This window comes from Dermochelys coriacea (genome assembly GCF_009764565.3).
Source record: "Dermochelys coriacea isolate rDerCor1 chromosome 12 unlocalized genomic scaffold, rDerCor1.pri.v4 SUPER_12_unloc_1, whole genome shotgun sequence".
In the NCBI taxonomy this organism is placed as follows: domain Eukaryota; kingdom Metazoa; phylum Chordata; order Testudines; family Dermochelyidae; genus Dermochelys; species Dermochelys coriacea.
This window is the reverse complement of record NW_025091561.1, coordinates 155,275-161,456: the sequence shown is the minus strand read 5'-3', so window position 1 is coordinate 161,456 and position 6,182 is coordinate 155,275. Positions and strand designations below refer to the sequence as shown.

The 6,182-nt window shown below is 48.0% G+C and overlaps 1 non-coding gene across 1 annotated transcript; it reads right to left on the bottom strand.

Moving 5' to 3' along the window:
- Window positions 1-3,311: 3,311 nt before the first annotated feature.
- Window positions 3,312-3,393, bottom strand: TRNAS-CGA. The gene has a single exon. It is a non-coding gene; the product is annotated as a tRNA-Ser (tRNA).
- Between the last annotated feature and the right edge of the window lie 2,789 nt (window positions 3,394-6,182).

The following is a 6,182-nucleotide window of genomic DNA, read 5'->3' as shown; positions in this document are numbered from 1 at the left end:
GGGTCCGGCCCTGGTATTCAGAATCAACGAAGGATGAAACTACTGCTTCTATGGATAATCCTATGGCCGCTATGGCTAGTCTCTTCTCTGCTTACACGCATTGATCCCCGTCAGAACGTATGGGTCACCTGGGCGAATCAGACAGGGCAATCTTCATTTTGTTTATCTATGGCAACACCCGTGGACCCTTTTAGTACGTGCCTTATACGTTATCCGAGTATAGATTTAAATGGATATCGAGGGTACGTTAGCAATGATAGTGTTCTTTGCTCAAGTGATTTTAATGATACTAATATTAATAATACTTGTTATCAATTATATAATGGGACACCAGGGCAACAGTGCTCTGGGGTTGCTTGGAGTTTATTGCAAGGAACGCTAATAAATTTATTAAATCAATCACTGCTTAACCCACCCCAAGAACTCACATTATTAGGATCCTTACCCGCAACAATAAACGATACTCATAATCATTCAATGGGGTGCATTGAATTAGGTGGACAATTCCATGTATTGTATTCTCAATATGGGTGGAAAATGAATGCTTCTATGTTTTCTAATATGCAAAATATTACGCCAATTGCCTCCTTTGTGGCGGGAAATTATTGTCAGCAAGGAGGGGCCAACCTAGGCTTACAATTGCCACAAAAGAGTATATGGAATAATGGATCAGCAAAGGCATTACCACCAGGGATCTTTCTTATTTGCGGAAATCGCGCATGGCTAGTTTTCCCATGGGAGGGCCATGTTATTTAGGCCGCTTGACACTGTATGCATCTAACCGTAATAGGATTAAACACCAAAACAATCGCCCTAAGCGAGCTTTGGAGGACTTTACTCCTGATTGTAAGGATACAATAACCTTTTGGGATACTCCTTCAAAAATATTTGCGGCATTTCTTGCCCCTGGTGTCGCTAGTGTAAAGAGTCTAGTTGATTTAGAGAAATTGGCTTGTTGGAGTATTAAGAAATTTAATTTAACTTCAGAAATATTAACTGCTTTACTAATGGATGTAGATAGTATTCGTCATGCGGTATTACAAAATCGTGCTGCAATTAATTTTTTGCTGTTAGCCCATGGGCATGGATGTGAGGATTTTGAAGGTATGTGCTGTTTTAATTTGTCTGACCATTCTCATTCCATCCATGAATTACTAGCACGGTTAGAACAAAATCTTCATAAATTAACAAAGGAAACCAATCCCTTATGGGATTGGTTGTCTAAATTTGGATGGCCCGGCTGGCTAACTTCGTTGTTGCATATTATAATAATAATGGGATTTTGTATTTGTATTTTTTGCTTATGTGGTCCTTGTATAATCCAATGTATGCGTTGGGCTATATCTCGCATGGTTTCTGCTGCCTTTAAAAAACAAAAAAGGGGGAGGTGTGGGAGATGGAGACTATCAAATGTTCTAAGGAAGAATTTGTCAATGGAAGATATCAGAATTTGGCAGAGCATAAAGCTACCCCACGGGTCATGAGTAACGAAGTAAACAAGATTATAAACGTTGGGAATTTGGCTACACTACAAAGCTAATAGCATGAGAAGCGACTTCTAGTTTCCAGCACAGCAGAATAATGAAACACTAAGATAAGAACATTGGATAATGAATTGTAAAAGGATAAACAACTATCGTATATATATGACTGTATAATCAGAAATAAAATGCTTTTACCAGCAACTGTCTCAGTTGTGCTGCAAGCCAGCCTGCTAACAGCGACATTTTGTAACCAATTGGTTAGGATATTGTTCTCAAGCCTCCCCAGGAAAGGGGGTATATAGGGCTTGGGGGGATATTTTGGGGGAAGATGTCTCCAAGTGGGCTCTTTCCCTGTTCTTTGTTTAAAACGCTTGGTGGTGGCAGAATACCATTCAAAAACAAGGCAAAGTTTGTATCTTGGGGAAGTTTTTATCCTAAGCTGATAAGAATAAACGTAGGGGGGTCTTTCATGAGGGTCCCCAGGTCTGTACCCTTGAGTTCAGAGTGGGAAAGGAACAGCTGACAGCTAGACTGGACGCACCTGGGCTCACGCCCTCGCATTTGTGATGCCCAACCCCCAACACCTTCCCAGGGCTCTAGCTGAAGGCAGAGCATTGGCCTGAGTGGCCAAGAAGAGGTTTCAGTCCTGAAGAAAGCAGGACTTTCAGCACAAAGGGAAAACTGCACAAGTCCAACTGCAAAGGGACTTGAGCCCTCAACTGCCTGATCGGAAGTCAGACGCCTTATCCATTAGACCACATGAGAAAAGCCTTTCCAAGCACTTCCTTGGAAAAGGTGAACACTGTGTTTGTGGGCTCAGCTACTGAGGGGGGGGGCAGAGACTCTCTGGGCACAAGAAGTGGAGTCCCCAGTGAGACATGAGTCTTAATTCTATGGATCCAGGTGCAGGACTTTGGCAGGGAGGCTTAGGGATGGGGGATTGGGGTGCAGGGGACGGACCGGCTGTCTAGGTGCAGAGATTTATTGACCCTGAGGTGCAGGAGGCAGGAAGAGGAGGAGGAATTGGCAGTGGCCATGGAGAAAGGGAGGACAGGGAGAGGATCTCAGGAAGCCTGGCCAGCTCAGTCCATTAAGCATCAGGCTCTTAAGGGAAGGGTCCAGGTTCAAGCCCCTGTCCAGGAATTCAGCTCTTGTGTGCCAGGAGCCAAATCATTCCTGGTGGTGTCCAGAGCCATGTGTGGAAAAGGGAGGCTGAGATTTGTGCACCCTGCTCTGTGGCAGGGATCCTGGTAGCTCAGACTCAGGGAAGGCTTCTGTACTCAGAGGTGCTGACTTTGAGATTTCCTGGGGGTTGCTTGACCCCTGCCAAGTCTCTTGCCATGCCGCCCTATTTCTTCCTCTCCCCACTGCTCCCACACATCTGATCACTGGCAGGAGGGAGAAGCTGAAGGAGAAGAGGAGGAGCTTGTGGGCCAGGTCTGCTAGCAGGTGGGAGGTGCTGGGGTGGGCAGCTGGCTGCCAGTGGGTGCTGAGCACCTGTTTTTTTGTTTCTGTTGGTGCTGCAGCCCTGTAGCACCCAGGGAGTCGGCACCTCTGGCTGCACTGACGGCTCCTTTCACACTCTAGAGGGAGGAACAGACCCAGGGTTATGGCTGATCTATGGGGCAGGGAGCGTTAGGTGAGTGGCAGAGGCTTCAGGTGCTGAGAGTTTGCCTGACACCTCAGGGGCACAGAGTGAGGTGGTGTCCCAGGGATCTCTATGAAAGGAGCAGAATAGGATTTACTTGGGGTGGGGAGAGAATTGAGAGCGTCTCAGGGGGTGTAGAGAGTATTGCCCGGCTTAGAGACTGGCTAAAACACAGGCCTCGCTGCGAGCAGGATTCGAACCTGTGCAGGGGAACCCCATTGGATTTCGACTCCAATGCCTTAACCACTCGGCCATCACAGCTGCGAGCACCCTAGTGCTTCAATGCCACAGAAACTGGTAAATAATCGCAATGCCCAGGCTTGACGTCATCTGAAATACAGAATTCCCACAGCAAACCTGGCTCCGAAAGCACAGGGGGCATTTGGGGTTTGTTCTCTTTGCTTGGCCATGTGCAGTCGCACAGGGAGGGCTTTTAAAAGTCTCCCCTCCCACAGAGCAGGAATGGCAAATGATTCTCAACTTGAAGCATGATGTGAATGAGGCTGTCTGTGCTTAGGGACTGACCTGTGCTAGAGAAACCAGTGACACAAAGAACCAGGCTCAGGAAAATGTTTCCTGGAGTTAATAACTGGAATAGCAGCAATATTGTGCAGGAAAATGTCTCACAAGAGGCGTTAGCACATTGGTGTTTTGGTAGCAGAAGTCACAGAGACCGGGGGAGGTCTAGCTTTGGGTTCTGGCCAACAGAGGGATGAGTTTTATTGTCTCCAAATTTCAGTCGAAAAATTCAGACCCAAACTGTGTGTGTGTGTGGGGGGGGGTTTCTGTGCTTTGCATTTGGTTTGTTTTGTTTTTCTCATTTGAAATGTCCTTGATAATTTGCCTGGGAAAACTGTTTGGAAAAGGCCAAGGACAGGTTAGAACAATTAAAAATCTCCATGGGAGTGAGGGGGTCTCTCAGTGCCGTGGGAGGGGTGGAGATAAATGAGAGGCTTTTGTTCCAGCAGTGGGAGAGGTTTGGCAGGTTCATTTTTACCAAGTGAACCCCCCTCCCCAACACACACACAAACACACACACACATTGCTCCCCTGATGCTGCTCCCCAGCTCAAACCCCACTGTGAACCAAGCATGTGACCTACAGCTTCCTACTGACAAAGCCCTTATATATCAGAGACAAACTCCCCTAGTCTGCCCCTTCCCCAGCTGAGCCCTCCCCGCACAGAGCACAGAATAGCCCCGACCTAGCTGGATCTCGTGGCAGATGACCGAGGATGCGTGTTGCTGACACAAGGATCCAAGTCTGCACACACCCAAGCAATATAATAACTTTGTCAGTTCCATTGACATAATTGTGTAGTACAGACATTGCCTGAGTATTTCACTCCCTGCACTGAGATGGGAGCGTAAACCACCCACCCACCATTGAATTCCCCCAATTTGCTATCTCTGCCCTTCCCAGAAAGTCATAAACTTCAGTTCATTCAATGTTTACGATTGATTAAATAATGTTTAGAGTTTTATTAATATAATAGAAAAATTAACAGTAAATTCTCGACAGAACACCACAACGTGAAACAGGAACAGAGACAAACCTTGTCAGTAAAGTCTCTTTTCCCCAAAGATCCTCAAAATATTTTAATTCCCCCCCACACCGTCATAGGACGTCTGTACAGGTTAAGTGCCCTACATCCATCTACCCATTAGAATTGCCCGTGTTGGACATTCCCAGACCTGGACATTGGTGAAATACAGAATTTGAGCAGGAAACCCGGCTCCCTGCACCAAGAAGGGGGGGGGGATGTTCTTCCTGTCACTTATTCCTTTATAATACCACAGAGACAGATTTTTCAAAAGCCAAACCATCCCCGCACCATCCTCAGACAGCCAATGAACAGGGAAAAGGTTACAGACAGAAGAGACCTTAAAAACAGTTAAGTCACAACAAGCCCAACTCACAAAGTCATCGAGTAGTTAAAACAATAGCCTGCTTATGTTTTGTCATTTTTGTGGGCAGAAGCTGCGGAAGCCCCCTAGAAGTGTGGGGGCACAGGCACAAAAACTGTGGCCCACCCCTTCCCCCTGAGCCACCACCCTCCCCCCAAGATCCCAACCCCACATCGCCCCATCTCCCTAAGACCCTGCCCTCCGCTTGCTCCTCTCCACCATCCCCTGCAGTCCCTTGTCCTTAGGGCTGGTAAAGACTTGGAGGGCATAGTCCCCCCCACATTTAAAAGTTGGGGGCCAGGCCCCACTCCCTCCCCCGCCCGTTCCAGCACCTCTGCTTCTGGGACTATTTTATTCTCCCCCATCTCTCTCAACCAACCATTTCCATCCTTCAGCTCAGTGACGGTCCCATACTCTTTGCTTCCTACACACAAAGATTCACACACAGACCTTGCAAGGAAAACCTCCTCAAGGGGTCAGAAGCACCTGAAATGCTGGAAAATCGAGGAGAACTGACAGTGGGACCCAGAGAGGTTCCCCAGCAGATGAAGGGGATCCCCTGCTGCCCAGGATCACCAATTGTAGGGAAGAACCAATTGGGTTTGCTTTTGGGAAGCTGCCAAGAACCAGATCTAAAATCATTATTCAGTCTGAGATACGGTTACAGCATCCACAACCCCAGTGTCACAACTCTTGAATTCGCTTGGTCCTTATATTTTACCAGTCACAGAACTAAAGGGATTTGAAATAAACCCCTGTTCAGAGTCAATGAGGAGTGAGGGATCTTGGGGCTTTTCATTTCTTAGCCTCTGGCACCATCGCGTGGCCATTTCAGTTTACTCCCTATAACAGTGGTCACCACCCGTCAATTGCGATCGACTGGTCAATCCTGGAGCCTCGGTCAGTCGATCGTGATCTCTGGGCCGCTAAAAGTCCGGCATCACAGCGGGGCTCAGAGGCTGCCTGCCCTGGCCCCGGGCCCCTCCCAGAGCCGGCTGGCTGCTGGCACATGTCTGTGGCCCGTGGGGAAAGGGGGGGGTTAGGCAGCTCCATGCGCTGCCCCCACCCCCAGAACTGTCCCCGCAGCTCCCATTGGCTTGGAAGCAGCCAATGGGAGCTGTAGTGGTGGCGCTTGCAGGTGCA